Consider the following 18,613-nt stretch of genomic DNA (forward strand, 5'->3'; position numbering starts at 1 on the left):
ACCTAACTAATGTATCATACTACAGCAGTACACAGTTATAGGATGTGCTATGGAGATTACTGAGTTATAACGTTCCCAGAGATGTAATTCTAGGTGGATGACATCTGCAGTCTTACCAAAGTAGAGCATTTCAATTGTAGGGAGTGTGACTACCCTAAAAAGCATTGCTCTCTACACAGATAGGAACAGACAGACAGACACACACGCACACACACACACACACACACACACACACACACACACACACACACACACACACACACACACACACAATTGCCATGTCTGGGATTTAAACTCCTACCTAACTATTTTATCACACTGCAGTAGTATGAAGGTATGGAACGCACCACGGAGATTAATGGGATGCAATTCTCCAAAAAGGTGTATTTCGCAGTGGATGACCTCAGCAGGCTTGTCATAGTAGGGCTATGGGGAGGGCAGTGTGTGTGCATGGGCCATAACTCATTCATCTAGAGGTTGACACGCCACATGCAGGCACACACAGGGTCATATTTCACAGGTACGTGTATACAGCTGCTAGATGACTACATTCTTGTACAGTCATGTTACACAGCTAGCATGTGCACCACATAGTCTGCAATGCTGACAGATACTGGTGGTTAGTATCTGCAATAAGTGACATCTGAACCTCATGTGGTTGGGGCCCTTTGGCTGTGAGCTGGGTGAGACAGGCCTGGATGGCTCCTTGTCACAGTCTCTCTCTTCCACACATCTATGTACGTCTACCTTTGGCTTATTATAGTGTGTTGTCCTTACATATATGTCTGTATTCCTATCCACTATGTGTGCAAGGCATGAGTGGTGCATACTGACAAGTGTCTGCACTAACAACTGCGACTGCCAGATATGTCTGGTCCACTGGTGTTTACAGACATGGCCTACATGTGTTTAAAGTGTGTGAGCATGCCCAGTATGCCCATCTGTATTTAATTTGTGGATCGAGTCCAGGTAGTTTGTACTGCAGTGTTGACCTTTGTGTTGTGCACCGACAGGTAGCATGCTGTTTCTGCAGGGTATCTATTGAGGATTTGGCATTGACTGTTAGTACATTTCTGCATAGGATGGTGGGGCTCACCTGACTATTTCTACATTTCTACACAGGATTGGGGTGGCACACGTGACTGTTACTACATTTCTACATAGGATGGGGGGCACACCTGACTTTTTCTACATTTCTTCACAGGATTGGGGGGGCATATCTGACTGTTATTACGTTAGTATGTACTGTGAGGGGGGAATCACCTGACTATTTCTACATTTCTACAGAGGATTGGGGGGCACACCTGACTGTTACTACATTTCTACATAGGATGGGGGGGCATACCTGACTTTTTCTACATTTCTACACAGGATTGGGAGGGCACACCTGACTGTTATTACATTACTACATAGGGTGGGTGGCTCACCTGACTATTTCTACATTTCTACATTTCTACACAGGATTGGGGGGAGCACACCTGACTGTTACTACATTTCTATGTAGGATGGGGGGGGCACACCTGACTATTTCTACATTTCTACACAGGATTGGGGGGCACACCTGACTGTTATTACATTACTACATAGGGTAGGGGGGCACACCTGTCTATTTCTACATTTCTACATGGGATTGGGGGGCACACCTGACTGTTATTACATTACTACGTAGGGTGGGGGGCACACCTGTCTATTTATACATTTCTGCACAGGTTTGGGGGGGCACACCTGACTGTTATTACATTACTACATAGGATGGGGGGCACACCTGTCTATTTCTACATTTCTACACAGGATTGGGGGGCATACCTGACTGTTATTACATTACTACGTAGGATGGGGGGGCACACCTGACACCACTTGTACACATTTGCTATGTATGTATTGGTATGTCAGATACTCCATTTCATTCTGTAGTCTTACCTATCACGCTGACTAGAGGCATACAAGTGTACTACAGATCATAAATTTGGTTGCCCTACATATTAGTGCCTGACTTCATACCCTTCAGAACTAACATCCTACTGCCTGACCTGCTGTAGTCTGTAGTCTGTCTGTGTATGCCTGGGGAGGTTAACCATAGCCATCATTCAGGGGGCATAGCACAGGCTATGTTTGGGTTTGTCTACACCTGTCCTGCTGGCTGAGACTGTTGTTGGATGTATGAACCACCCTGACTGGCATGTGTGAGTCATATGGGCACACATGTCGCTCAGCACATTTCCTGCAGTGGGTTTTGCCACCCTGTGTAGTACTGGCTACTATGGTGACGCCAGTATGTGTTACAGATGTCATGGTGCCACTATAAGCATATACTGTCTGCAGCCATAACATTCAGCAACCCAATTCCCTTGCATGCTCACATCCATACCATAGATACAGGTAACGAAACATTCTACTCCATTTGGCAATTGGTAGGTTGATTGACATACCTTGAGGGTGTGCCAGCCTTGAGGATGGTGCTGGAGGGCTGCCTATGTCAGATGTACATAGTACACTCCCTGTACATGGTCGAGCACAGGTAGTGTCATGTTTGGCATCCCTTTTACTGTATGTACGAGTCAGAGAGAGGTGTCATTCCCTGGGTTCCTACTGTGTCAGTGTATGTGCTATGCATTGTCTCTTTGCCACATCCTCAGCATACTGGGCATGCCTCCATCTGCCTACTGGATCAGGCTCAGGTTCCTCCTCTGAGTCACTCTGTGCCTGTGTAGGCCTTGGCACTGGTGGGGGGGCTGTGTGGCCCTGCCCCATGCTGTTCCTGCTGCAGCTGATTCTGCAGGATCATATTGTGTAGCATGGCACATACCATAACAATTTGGGTACATGTAGCTGGTGAGTACTGCAAGACTCCACCGGATGTGTCCAGACACCGGAACTGTGACCTTAGCATCCCAAACACATGCTCTAATATAGGTCTGGTCTGTGCATGTGCCTCATTATGTCGTTCTTGTTCAGGTGTGTGTGTGCATTTCTGATGGGTGTCATCAGCCACAGCTCCAGTGTGTAACCAGCATCCCCCACTAGGGACCATAGGGGATGTACCCACTGGCAAACCTCTGGTACAGCTGTGTCAGATGCCATATGTGGGAATCATCATAGCTTCCAGGGCAGCCAGCACACACATTCATTTTAATGCCCTGGGCATCACAGACAACCTGGCAGTTGTTAGATGGGATGCCCCTGCAGTTGATGTAAGCCCTACCCTGATCACCAGGTGGTGCTTTGATGCGTATGTGCGTGCAGTCTATAGCACCCACTACCTCAGGGTATTCTGCTATTTGGTGGAAGAGATGCATATTGCTGACCAAAACCTCATGGGTGTTGGGGAAATATACCTGCTCGCTGACATGCCATCTAGGAATTGGTGGAATACTCTGGATGCTGTTGCCTGTGGGATTCCCATGATATCCCCAGTTTAGCTTTGGGAGGTACCTGTGGCTAGTATTCCTAGGCCTACACATACCTTGGTATCCACTAGGATGAGTTCCCCTTGGTCAGTTTGGTGTCAGGTGTGGCCGGCACAGCTCAACAATTTGCTGTAGGAGGTCTCTGTCCACCCTATAGCGCTCCACTATCTCCAGCTCATGTAACCACTGGTAGGTTACCCTGGGTCTGTACACTCTTCTCTGTCTCCTCACTGTGGGTTGATCAGCAGCATTCACATCCTTACCACCCTCAGCCTCTTGCACATGTTGTTCTATGTTACCTGCTCAGCCCTTCTCATGTTGTAGGTTTGTTTTTAAAATGTCCCCGCTTGTATACACCAGTGGTGTAGAGTGTGGGAAAAAGCAGTGGGGAAGGTGTTTGCATAGTTTAAAGTAGTGTTCTGGGGTAGGCTAGTCTGCTTCCTGTGTATTTGGCTGATTCTGATACATTTCTCCTGCCAGCTATGTTAGTTCTCCTTGGTTACCTTCCTACTGCTGTTTTCCCTTCCCATTGCCTTCCTGTTTAAGCATGGGACGCGCCGTGCAGAGTGCTCAAATGTTCACAGTGCTGCTATTTCCTGGTTTAACTTTTGTTTTCTGCCTTTAAAACCTGGTGCACAGTGCACACACCCGCTTAGGCATTGTAAAGAGTGCTAGGCAGGTTTAGAAACACGCCCTAGCTTAGCTGTGCTAAGCTAGGTGCAAACCTGAGCCACAGAACTCCAATCCACTTATAGTATGCCTGACACACACCCCATGATGTCACCTAACACCTAAGCTTGCATCAAGCTATTCCTACTCTTACACTGTTGGGACCTGACTCACATGCTGTGGAAAACTGGGATGCACCATCCTTCCCCTCATTTGCATAGGATCACCTGCTAATGCATATTTACATGTCTCACACTGAACCTCCCCTTTAGCAACCACTACTCACTGGCCATGCTGTCTCCTCCCTGCCATTGACTTGCATGGCAGAATACAATACTGATTTTAGTTAGACTGCTTAATTTAGGCTCATTTTGTTATTTTCTCCCTGATCCCATTTGCGCTCTGCTGCCCTATGGTTAAACAGCTGAGATCAGCTAAAAAAAAAATAAAAGTTGCTTTTTGTATTTTTTTTTTTTACTGTTTGCAATGCCAGTGGCCTTATACTTGGCCATTGGGATGCTTACTACATGATATGCAGCCTTTATTTGGAGCTGTCACAGCTCCGTTTTTGGATTTTGCAGAAATGTACTCGGTTACTAACCGAGTACATTTCTGTAGACAGCACTGGTCCTGCATGGACGGTCGCAAGCTTCCTGGATTGCAAAATTACGTCATTTGCATAGATTTCTCCTGTAAATGGGGTGATTTGCATACAAGGGCTTAGTCTGTGCAGGATTAGTGCAGGAGCACTAATGCACGCCCCTGCAGGCTGTTCCTGGATAGCACGGCAGACATATTGCCTGCTGGAGCTCCTGCATCAATCTTGCATGCTTTGCAAGCCTTAGAGAATCCGGGGGAGTATCTCATGTTTCACAGAATGAGTCAGCTTCTATCAGTATGATTTCAGACTTAAATAACACAAATTCTTGTTTCCAGTCTTCAGAACTCAGTGTAACTGCTACAGCACATGTAATTCAAGATACAGAGTTAAGTCGCAATATTGCACATACAGATGTCAACACAGTCAATGTATGAAACATGCAGATTTCACATCCAAACATAAAGCAAACATTTCCAATGTCTCAAGTTCACGTTACATCAAATAGACAAGATGTTCATACCTATAGAGGTGTAACAATTTAACTGTAACATGCAATAAAGGGAAGAATGACACAGTATGAGAATTCAGATAGTAATAAATTTTTAAACAAACACATAGTGAAGAAGGACCACACTGAATGAAATGCCTTGCTAGTGATATCAATAATACTGAGGAAAAAGAGGTGAAATACAAGCAATTGTGTTATGAGTTTTCTTTCTAGATGGCAAGAACATAAATTATAACAGGTGTTAGCAGGGTAGGAGAACAGCTAGGCTGGTTGAAGCAGATGGTTAGCATGAATAAAGTAGTAAACAGTATTGCGTGTTTAACTGATTAAATTAATATAAATAAAGAAATAATAAAGGATGGTAACTGAAGCACTACAGTACATTCAGTATATTACTACAACCAAATGTAAAAGATATTTCAATATATTTGTGCAGTCTTCTGTCTTTAACTGATTTATTTATAAAGGCCATTTTCAGTACAGTAATGCAAATAAATGCATATCAGGCACATATATGATCATTTATGACAGTGTAGTAGACTACAAAATGTAAACCTCACTAACACTTGATAACAATACACTCGTTCTTCCCATGTACACATAAACACTTCCCAAGTCAGTGGCCCCATGCCTGCCTAAGCATCCCGTACAAATTATTTTACTTCAGTAAAGATTTGTAAAAAGAAAAATGTTTTAAAGTAACAAATTGGATGCTGCGTAACATAATATGTAAATTTATTGTGAGCATGTTCTCTTTTGTCTTTCCCCTTTTTTCTCAGTTTTTTTACTTTAATTATACACTCTTTTCTCCATTTTATTTTCTTTATCTCCCATTTTTATTTTCATTTTTTTACAGATCCAAATTCCTCAGGAGCAGCCCAGGTGTGTACCTCTCAGGTTTGAAAACATTAACCCTTTGTTTGTCCAGAGACATACTTGCAGGGTTCCACCACTGTGGAAACGGTCCTGCAGGCACCCTAGAATGTGTCAGTCTGGCATGCCTCACTGAACATGGGCTTCAGGACATGCAGGTCATGGACAGGCAGCTTCAGCCAATCAGGGCCTCTCTCCAGTGGGTAAAAGACTTGCTGTCCCAGTTGGTGCTGACCACAGTGTTACTACAGCCACCTACCCCTTCAACACTTGGGTCATCCACTGCAACACCATCTGACACTGGAGGGCCTGTGGACTGGAGACTCCTGCTAGCACTGTTCCTCATCACCCCTTCTTCCATTAACCTTTCTCCTAGACCCTCTTAGCTGCTTCCCACCTGCATTACCCACTTAAATAAAAATCTTGAAAAAATAGGGGGGGTCTCTCCCCATCAAAAATATAGTGCCACTCTGCTCCCACCTCCTCCAGCACAACCCTCTTGATGTGTTCCTGCTGTTTATCCCTATTTGTTGTGTCCTTGTTTTCAATCTCCCCTTTTCCATTCTTTAAAGCAAACAACAGGGTATCCTACATGAAAAATGTAAACCCCTTAATTTTTAAAAAAATATTAATAATAAATGCTGCACAGTCTGATGCTTGCCTTAAGTCTTTCATGTGTGATTGAGAATAGTCATGTCCATCTGCAATATCCAAATACATAAAAAGTAATATAGAGCCTATAACTTTCACATAGTACTCCATTGGCATATAATGCTTAACTTTAGTTACTTTGCACTTTTGCTGTAAGTAGGCGTGTTTTTCAAAACACCTTTATTTTTCCTTATTCAGTGTGAATAATCTGGGCTTAGTTTATTTGCATATACATATAGCAGCGTTCTTTGTGAATAACCACTACATGGCTAAGAAGTCCTGGACTATGAATACCACCCTTTTTCTTATTATAAATCAGTTGTCTTTCCCTTTAATCAAACTCTGAGTGCCACAAAAATATATATTTTCTTCTTACTCTTCTGATTTTATGTCAGTATTTGATTTTGCATTTTTTCTAGACTGCATTTTCTGTAAAAGTGCTTTGTTTCTTCTGATGTTTTATGACATTTTTGCATTGCATACAGTGTTTTGTTGAGACAAGTATGTGAGTTGGAGAAGCAAGATTAACATCAAAGACTAATTCTCATGACAGTTTTAAAAACTGTGAATGCACCATAAAACTAGCTTAATCAATGTAACACCTATTGATTACAAGGGGTCACATTTCTGTCAGGTTATTGCAAACCTCATAATTTTTTCTCTTCTTGTAGACCCCTCACTGATTATTTTGTTCAAGCAACAAATCATCCAACTTTTTGATAACTCAGTTTACAACTAAGTGTAACTTGGTCCAATAATGAAAAAAGAAATCCAGGATGAAAGAATATAATAATTTGAATTGAATGTCCTGTTGTTTATACACTTCCATTGCTGACAGAAGTGTATTTCTCCTGGCTCTTGTATAAAGCTAATATTATTTTTTTATGAAGAAGCAACTGTCCTCACTTTTCACAGTAATCCCCCTTCTTCCATAATCTAGATGGAATTATCTGTTTTATAGCAAAGTCTGGATCTTGAATAAAAGTGGTCTTGGTATCCTTTATGGATGACTTGGCAGGCGATCTCAGGCTGGACCTCTGACATAAGGATAGCAGTCAAATTGCAGACAATCTGTGCCATAGATGTCCAGCAGTTTGTCCCTCTGATTTTTCTGGGATTGCACTAAATCTTGGATTTTCTTAACTAGACCAGCCTTTAAGCTCAGTTAATTTGGTTCTCATCTTCTGAAGAGTTTATTGTTCCTCTGTCCATTCAGCCACCTATTTGCTCTTCTTTTGTGTAGTTTCCATCTCAGTTTCATGATGGCTTAGTGTTTCACCTATTTCCTGTATTTTCTTTTAATTAGTTTTGATGTAGTCTTTTAAATTGCTACTCATTTTGAAGACCTCTTTGCTTATCTGAGTAAATTATTTCTTCTGGGGAAGCACTCCTTATTTTTATGGTTGAGTAGGACTGCTTTAATGGCCTGTGATGAATTTCCACAAGGTCAAAGCTTTCAGCCAGATTGAGATTTTTTTTTTGCTATTTTCTTCAACTAAACTTGTTTTTTATTCCCTTTTTCCAAATTGGATCGATGTTTCCCCATCAGGGTACCCTTTATCGGTGATTTCACTAAAGAAACCATCTTTTTTATTGTGATATAGGTGCATTTTCCAATGAGAATATAAAATAGATATTATCAATCACACTGGCATACCAGAGGTCCTAATTATCTACTTAGATAATATTGCCATTTTGTTTGATCCTAACAGAAACATATGCAAATGTCTAAAAGGGTCTAGACAAATTAAAAATGGTTGGGTTAACTATCAAGGCAAAGAAATATTAAATAGGACTGGATGAAGTAGCTAGCTTACAGTGGTCTTCAGGAGTAGTGACAATTTTTGCCAGAGCCTAACTACCCTAGTTATCAAAAATCAAAGGAGGTAAGGCTTTCCTTGGAATAGCAAGGCATTATAGGAGGTCTGAACCCACTATAGTACCACCACTATTCTACTCACAAACCCTAAATAAAAAACAGGCTTAATAAAGTTATCTGGACATCAGCCTGTGGGCATGCATTTCAAAAGTATAAAGAGGCCTTGAGTAGACATTCTGTACTAGACAGTCCTGATAATAACATACTAAAATTCATTACATCATTCATGCAGATCTACTGGGCAAAGTAGCAAGCTTCTTTGTTAGAGGTTGGGTCTGCAATCCTAAGACATTGACACCTAACATAGAAATGTTATTAAAAGTGCAATGTAGATGGCCTTTCTAGACAAGGAACAGGGCAGTGTGACATGAAATGTACGAGGCAAAATCAACTTGAGTCAGTGAAGAAGGGAGCTGCATGACAGGAATTTGAAATGTTTCTTTTCTTTCAAAGAAAAATGTATAAGTTGCACTAAAGTCATGCTGAATCAAGATAAAAGTGAGAACAAAGTTGCATTTAGTTTGCTATATGTGTAATATGTAAAAAAAATGTATACAATGGTAGATAACTGTGCATTTAATACTGGTGAAATATATTTGAAAACAATGAAGCTATGTTCTTAATCCTTGACTATGCAGCTGTTTGTGCTACTGCAGAGTTTGCTGCTTGAAGAGTGATAAGGTATGTCACATGACAGCTTCCTTATCTGAACTCTTGACTTGTTGAATCTTATCCTTCCCTTTTGGATATGTAATTGTAGAGTCAGACAGTTTATATGAAACTAGTATTATCCCCTTGTGGCTTAATCTGCATCAGTACCATTATATTCAACAATGCCACTAATAAAGTGGCTGAGCTCATAACAGATAAAATTGTGTGTGATAACTGCACAGTAAATGGTATGATAGCATAATGAGATGAAATGAGGTTATTAATAAGGGATCAGATATCTATCAGACACCATCCTGGCCCCCTAATAGGAACATGTAGGGCTCATGAATTACCATGCCATACAGCAGTGCACCCTGATAAGGAACTCAGCATTTCTCTCACAGTTGTACTTTTCTGTTATGACAGCATGCAGCAATATTGTACCATTCTGGCAATGTTATCAATGAAGAAGCAGAGAATCTGCCTGACAAATATATGATACAATGATCTGGCACTATTCTGTTTCATGAATTCAGATGTCCAGGAGATGCATAACATGGCTGAGAGAATGACTAATCCTTAATGATGAGTATGTTGTGCATCTATCCAACAACATTAGTCCTCTCTAGCTATAAGAACCACCCTGAATCAGAGGCATATCTTTGAGGGAACTGAGTATCAGTCTGACAGCTGATATGTTCCATGATGGGGGCATGTAATTTGAGGGTAGGATTCAGATTTATAGCAATGCTTGTACTTAAAGGAAAGAGCATCAATTGGATAACTCTAATACCCCATGATGGATACACACAGCACTCTATTACTACTGTGCCTACATAATGCAATGGGTGAGGGATGCACCTATAGTCTAAAATCTGTACCACTCCCTGGTGTTAACTTGTACTTCTCTGTACTATTCTGGTCTGTGGAAATGTCACATAGGAGGGTAATGCATCACTCTGACAGCTTTGCTACACCAAGATCTTAACATGTAATTATGTGGCATAACATACAATGACATGGCACAATCCTAACTATGTAATTGGGAGGGGATCTGTCTTAACAATTGTTCTTTCACATGGCAGGAGTTTGTGGCATTCTGTCAATATTTTAGTTGTCAACAATGGTAGTAATGAAGTAGCAGAGACTATGATTCACAGCTGTGCTACTTTCTAATAGCATCAAACATATATATACATTTAAGGGCAAATCAAGCAGTTAACTTGTCTGTTTAGTTTACCTAGTTTTATAATTAGAACTTCTTAAATACCCCATTCTGTTCATTTCTTCAAGTCTTCCTTTGCTCTAAGCCTTATTGAATGCCTGCACTGAGTTAAATTCCTAATAAAGTATTCCATGAATTTTCTACCCACGCAGAAAAGAAAATGCTTCTTTAATTTCAAGCTATACTTAAAAACATTGTATGATCGATGTCCTCACTGTCTGGTCTCTTTTCTTATAAAAACATTAAATTATAGTCATTGTTTATTCACTTGTGAACCGCATTATATCTCTCACCCATCCTTGCTTCATAGAAAGCATCTGACCTATTGTAAAACAAGTTTTGAATGATTGCACTATAAAGAGAGATTAAAAGATGACATTCTAGTGACACATCTTCCTGCACAAGCGACTCTGCATACTGCAAAATGAGTATTTTTTTTAAATTTTCATAAAAAATGTGTCATTCTTTTTAAGTTAAAATAACAAAAAGTAACTAAATTCAAATCAAATTTGTCCAGACAAAAACAAAACAATCTAATAGTGTGTTCAAGTTTTACTGTCTGTCCAAAACAATAGAAAAGCCATATTAGTGCAATCAGTAAGAATTGACTTTTAACAGCTGAGGTGTTTTGAGGTAATGCATTTATGCACAAGCAATTAAATATTGAGAAAATGTTTATCGATGAAGCCACAAACTGTAACTTTTGGACAGATCAAGATGACTGTTTTTCTTCAAGTATGTTATAACAGGTGCAGTTATGTGCCGAACTCCAATCCACGTGGACTGCAGTTTTGGAATTTAAATGATTTTCACAGAAACTTGACTGGATAAGTTTAGTTTGCCATGCAGACATATTGGTACAGATGGGTTAAGGCAACTTAAGAGTTTGAAGTAATGTAAGAGGGCAGGGGTTGTGAGGTCAGGGGAAGAAGAAGTATTGTGGGGGGAGGGGTGTAGTATTTAATGCAGATCTTGGGATCAGATGGTTGTCTTTGGTGTGGATATTTGAACGCAGAGCATCATTCATTCACAACCAAGTGACAATTGGCAATTGCAGTTTGTAGATAGGGTTTGTGGGTCTGGCAAGATTGGTTATTTTACTTGTTATCAAATAACTGGTTTATTTAACTTGTGGAAGTACAGTAGGCTGGAGTAGCATGTGTAGCTTCATTTTATATAGATAGACTGATAGACAGATTCAATAAAGCCTACATGGTCCATTTACACTGTGTGCATAACACACTATGACATGCAAACTGTAGTACACCATTTTGGAGTCAGTAAACTGCTGTACACAGTATGTAGACCCGCACGCAGCTGTGCAAGCAAGGTAAACACCATGGCATGGAAATTACAGCATAAACAGTTGAAATGTATGCTTATCAACCAATCCAAGATAGAATTGCTATTCAACAAGCTATAAAACAACCATGCAGGCTCAGTGCTATTTTTTCCTGCAGATTCCAAAACCTATTGAAATACAGTTACGGAAAGGAGTCTACACAGAAACAATGTTAGGTGCTGCTGTTGCTTTAATTCATTTGTATGTGCAACAGGCTGAAGTCTATGCTGCTGCCGTTGCTGCTAATAGACCAAGGCCAAGAAGTTTTTGGACCCCAGGTAACTTATTACAACCTACGTGATGTGGAAGTTGTAGTGCACTACGGGATAGATACAGACACACTACAGAAACTCTGAAACCTCTGTCATCCTCAACTCAGAGCCAGGGCAAACCGAGGAGAACCCATAATCCCAGTGGAGACAAAGGTATGTGTAGAACTTAGAATCTTAGCTAAAGGTACCTTTTGTAGACCAACAGGGGACATGCTGGGGGTGTTATAGATATCAGCATCCAAGATCCTACATCGGTTCTTGAATGCTATGTTCCAACATGCTAAAGACCACATATATCTTCCCGTAATCTTGAGGATAGGGACAGAAATATGCAGGAGTTCTACCCTGCAGCACACTACCCTGAAGTACTGGGTGCCATAAATTGCACACATGTAGAAATTAATGCACCTGGGGACAAGGAAGGCTCTAGATTAATAGAAAGGGCTTTCACTCTAGTAACTGCCACGTTGTCATCTTGAATGTGTGTGCTGGTAACCCTGGCAGTTATCATGACTCACATATCTGGCACACCTCCCAAATGTATCAGATGTTTGCTAGGGAGGATATCCCACAGGATCATTAACTTGGGGATGCAGGTTACACACTGGAACCATGCCTGATGACGCCATCAAAAATGCACACAACCACTAAAGAATGCCATAATGAGGCGCACGCTCAAACCAGAAATATCATAGGGCATGTGCTATGACTGCTGAAGTCATGGTCCCAGTGCCTAGATACAGCTCGGGGAGCCCTGCAGTACAGTCCATGGATATGTATTGAAATATTTACAGTATGTACCATTCTACAGAACATCATCTTGAGAAAACTGCTTCAGCTGGATCAGCAAGGAGAAGGAGCACATATCACACTACCAATGCCAAGGTCACCACAGCCACATGCAATTGAGGAGTTGGAGGGGGAACCAGAAGCTTCTCTGGGTGTAGGTAGGCATGTTCAATATGCCCTTGCATTGGCTAAGAGACAATGCATAGTGCACTCACTCACTCACCATCTAAGGGCCTAAAAACTGTACCCTACACACATACATATAGCAACATTGATGCCAGACAACCCTCACAACCTTTACTTACCCATGTATTGGTCGTGTACTGCTTGCATCAGACAGACTCAGCTCTGAACTAAAACTGTTGCAACTGCTAGGTTTACAAGGTAAGTGCTGAACCTGGAGTATGTTATGTAATAATATGAATGACTGGCATATCCTTGCATTTTATTTACTTGGTAGTGTAAGCAAGTAAGATATGTACAGAAATAACTCTTTTTTGGGGGGGGCAGTGTTTTTGCAATGTACCACTTACCACAAACACAGGAAATGGAGAAAATGAATGTCAGGTTTAGCTGTGCATATGTTACTTGTGTAAAGTATGGCAGTGTGCAAACTGGATTATTGGGCTACCCATGAAACAGACAGAACACCTGCAAAACACCCCCAAACAGAGAGTTTGTAAAAGAGCAAAAGTGAAAAGCAATGCACTGTTGCAATTTCTGTATTTCATCACACAAATGTGTTTAGCAGTGTTGCATGGCAGTTAACAGAGTTACCCAGCAACTGCAGCCATCAAACACCTACAAACAGGACTCAGACAGCCAATAATTGAAATGGTATGCATTCTATTAATTGTTTTGAGCACTGCACAAACCCACTAAGTGGAGTTGCAAGATGGTTAATACAGAGACCTTAAGAATGATTAGGAAATTAGGAAATTTCATGTAACTAATCCTGTATCAACAGGGGTAGGTGTAGGGCTGAAGTACAGGGTGTGCAGCCTATTTTTGCTGTTGTGACAGAGTAGTTTATAGCTATGAACTGAAAAATAGATGTGTTATTTCAACATTCTTGTGGCAACAGGTGTAAGTGTAGGACTGCCATACACATAGTTCAGGATTCTAATACAGGATATTCCTGACACTTTTACTGTTGTTCCACTTCCCATTATATTCACTCCCACATATAACACTTTAGATAGTGGAGCTGATATGAATTATACATATGAGGGATGAGACACCTTTACTGTGTTTTCAGATCCATGGTTGATAGTAAACTGTCTACTATATTTCTGTAAGTATAATTCTGCTATCTGGACTTGCATGGCCTTCACAATTAACTAAGACACATACACAACTGCATCTATATGCAATAACCTTGTCAGGTCACGCACATACATGTGTAACTGTTTAAACTGTCACCTGCATTTATGTATGATTCCAAATTATGTCTGAACAGCACTACTTCTGTGGCAAAAAATGGAAAATCAATGCTGTGGAAGAAAATGTTTTGACCCTTATGCCTAGGTTTGACCTACACTGTTGTAAAACTCAGACTTGTGCAGTGACACTTGCATAAAGTACTAAGTTCTGTAGTCTGTGTACTTAAGATAGGTAGGGGTTTTATTCTCACTGCAGTCAACTGGGAGTGTGTGTGTGTGTGTGTGTGTGTGTGTGTGTGTGTGTGTGTGTGTGTGTGTGTGTGTGTGTGTGTGTGTGTGTGCATGTGTGCGTGTGTGCGTGTGCGTGTGTGTGTATGTGTGTGTGTGTGTATGTGTGTTTGTGCTCTTGCTTGACATCACAAAGAGCCTCTTATACCAGCACGTGGGACACTGTTATTACCATATTCTCCTCAACAGACACTGTTGATGTCATGAGCTATAAAGTGTTGCCTGCAACACTCAAAGTCAGACTTGAGCTGTGGTGCTTGCCTTACATACTGAGGTCTGTAGGCTGTATACTTAGGAGTTCTATTCTTACTGAAGTCAACTGGGGTGTGTGGGTTTGTGCTGTTGCTTGAAATTACAAAGAGCCTTTTACACCAGCATGAGGGACACTGTTATTACATATTCTCCTCAACAGACACTACTGATGTCATCAGCTATAAAATGTTGTCTGACAAACTCCAAGTAAGACTTGAGCTGTGGTGTTTACCTTAAATACTGAGATCTATAGTATGTGTACTTAGCTAGAAGGGGTTTTATTCTCACTGCAGTCCAAGTGGGGGTTTGTGTTTGTGCCCTTGCTTGACATTACAGACAGCCTTTTACAGAAATGAGGCACTGTTATTACCATATTCTCCTCAACAGACACTACTGAAGTCATCAGCTATGCCTGATTTGTGGATATGCAATACTCCTGCCAGAGCAGGGTCAGAGACTGGCCTAGAGGCCAGGCAGAAGTCACCTCATCCTACACAATACAGACTACAGTGACATGGCTTTCAGTCTAGCCACATACATCATAGCATTATTTATTTATTTTACATTTGGCATGCTTTATAGGCCCTTTGTTTTCTTGGTAAGAAACCCCTGTCATCTCTCCAGCTGCTGCATGTGTCTGGTGAGATACATGCAAAAGGGAGCATTATACTCTCTTTGTGTTCTAATGATGTTTGAGTACAGTGCTGTCATACAATCCTAAGATCTGGATATGATGGCATGAATTATGATGTGCACAACATAGGGTTTCAATACCAGTGTGGATACTTGGTGGTTGAAGTTCAGAATTTTATCTACATATATTTACATTGCTTGCATCACTGGGTTGCAGCATAGCAGAACTGTTGTCAATTCTGTAATTAGCATGGAATTCCACTTTCCAGAAGGACAAAATAAAGGCACATTTCTGCATTTATCTGTAGGCCATGTGGCTTTGTCACCAATCATTAGTCTGTGTTAACCCCTCCTGTAATATGTTATCATCATAGGTGGACTCAATGATTGCACTTAGTATGCAAGAATCAGCAAACACAGTAAGCCAAAGGCCATATACTTTAGCATGAACTGTTGAGAAATAGATTCTAAACAGTAAAGAGCCAAGCACAGATCCCTAGGGTACACCAATGTTGACAGTTCTACTGGTACAGGTTGATTCACCAACTTTCACAATAAGTGTTCTGTCAGTGAGCCAATTGGTTACTCATCTAGTGACATGAGATTTAATCCCTAGTTGGAAGACTTTCTCAATGATCCCTGCATGGGTTATTGTGTTCAACCCTATGCCAGTTGATAACTAGCATGCATTGTCTTATCTACATCCAGGCCTATCACACAAAATCAATGGGCTGTGATGACATCACTGATTGCCTTTCACATGACTTATCACATACACTTTCCTGACATGGTTTAATACACACTTCAACACACCCTCCACACAGACTATTTTGCTGTAGAAGGGTGTACATCAAGATGCATCCATCTGAGTTGAGGGGAACAGTACCTGATGCATGGATGTATAGACACCTCCTCATCTTTGAGGTAGATCAATATGTCATCATGGACCTTTTCTAAATGGACACTAGTGATATCCTGGCTGTGTGCAACACACCTGTGTGAGTTGTTAATGTTGCATCATGTCTGTTACATCTGTTACATGTCCTAAAGATTTCATTGAGGGTATGCATATCATCCTTTTGAACTTGACAAGCCCAAAGTCCACACTGAGGTACTCACTCATTACTGTCACATGTGGCCATATACATCTATATTACCAAGTGTAGACAAGTGTATTACATACATGACATCTAAATATGCTAACATGTATGAAGTGACCTATATCTCAGGTCCAGTGGTCTGGTCCGTACATCAGGGCTGTCTGCTAGGCCCTTTCCTGTCCGTTATCTAAGTAATGGACACGCCAGATGACATACACATCCTGTGTCCAAACAGCTCCCTGAAGGACTACAGATTGTGGGCAATCATTGACTCCAACTGTGATATTAGTATCAACACACACTAAAGATTGCTGCCACAGCCATGACAACACCTGCAATGACAAGAAAATATGGGGGATTAGTTACATCAATAAAACAAACACACCCCAAGTATAATGTGGACATCACACCCTATACTCAGACCAATAGGCATGTAACCTGTGTCCTGGGATAGATGGTAAGTGGAGTATTCACCAGCATGTGGTCACAGTGCTGCCTAATCCCTTGTATGTAACACAAGTACTGAGTATGTGAAAGACATCCACATCACAAGCCATAATATCTTCATAGTTCCCAGCTTCCATCACACCAATAACTGAGAACAATACACCCTTCTTCATGTAGCTCCCTACACATCTTCCACTGAAGTGGAACTGAAGTGTAAAACCTTTGTCACAGTGGGCTGTCACACAGTTTATTGGCCATACCTAGATATTTTTTTTTTGTGGCATAAACATTACTGTCTGAGGGTGCAGAAGCCCCACCAAGATGTTATACCAGATACATGTGTGCTACCTGTTCTGGTGATGCACACACTACATACATAGGTGTTTGACAACATTGATAGCATGGACAACCTTCATGACAGTATGGATTATGCCATATATATGCCATGCACACCAGTCAACTAGCCTATATTGGTGATAATGTCTCATACAGGTATAGCAGTGTCCCTCCTAGCACCTTCAATGAATGTTACAGTTCCAGGACAGTGTGCATGATTATCCCCATAAAGTGTGGACATATCATAATAGTTGTACACGTGTGCTTGTACAGAATAATCTCTGATCACTTTAAATCACATACGTTATGTCAGAGGCACGGGATTACTGGTTGTATTATTCTGATATTGTCCATGATTGTGGTTGCTTCTTTTAATGTTGTCCATGAGCCTTTATCTTTGTCCCACTTGCTGGGGACCCCTGCTGAGATTACACTCATATTCAGGCACATTAGTTTACATAGCTTTACAATATGCACCCTAGCCCAACTGTATATCAGATCCCTAATAGATGTCCTCTGCATTATTCACGTAAGGATGATTATCTCATACAGACATCCTCTCCATTGTTATGTCACCTTGTGTGACAGTGACATAATACACATTATGACTGTGCAGTCCCTACTGTACCATATTGATATGTGATTGGTGTTGCTGCTATAACCATCTTCCATTGACTTGTCCTCATCTGCTCTACATTAGGCTGTTTCATCTGTCCTCTTTCACTGTGTTCATTCCTACAGTTCATCTGTGAGCAATGCGCACACTTCCCCTGAGTATTTATTTTACATGGCCGTCCATGTATCTGTACAGAATATTTACACTACTTCAGTACAGAATGCCAGGAATGGGATTCCACAATAGCCTGCACTAAAGTACACTGTCCTGTACTGTGTTTGAACCATATACTTAGCACTCATACCTCTCAACTGTCTAGATTTTCACAAAATGTCCAGATATGTTTTTATCAAATTTATGGCTTTCTGCCATATCATTGGGATGATCTCAGGGCTAATGAGACTCAGTGATTACATAAATTTGAGTTTCAGACTTCAAATTCTTTATAACATGTATCTTAATGGGGTCTACTTCATTTCACTGAAAACATATTTCACCGAAACTCATTTAGTTGAAAACTCATTTCACTGAAAATCAGTTGTCTGAACACAATTCACTGAAAGCTCACTTCACTGAAAACTCATTTGACTGAAACTCATTTCATTGAAAGGTATATGCCCTGTTCCCCACTGTAGTCCAATCCTGGAGTTAGTATATATCAGCCTTCCACATTGGGGGTGGTGGCATAGCCC

Source organism: Protopterus annectens, chromosome 5.part0, assembly GCF_019279795.1.
Source record: "Protopterus annectens isolate FY-2018-M chromosome 5.part0, PAN1.0, whole genome shotgun sequence".
NCBI lineage: Eukaryota > Metazoa > Chordata > Ceratodontiformes > Protopteridae > Protopterus > Protopterus annectens.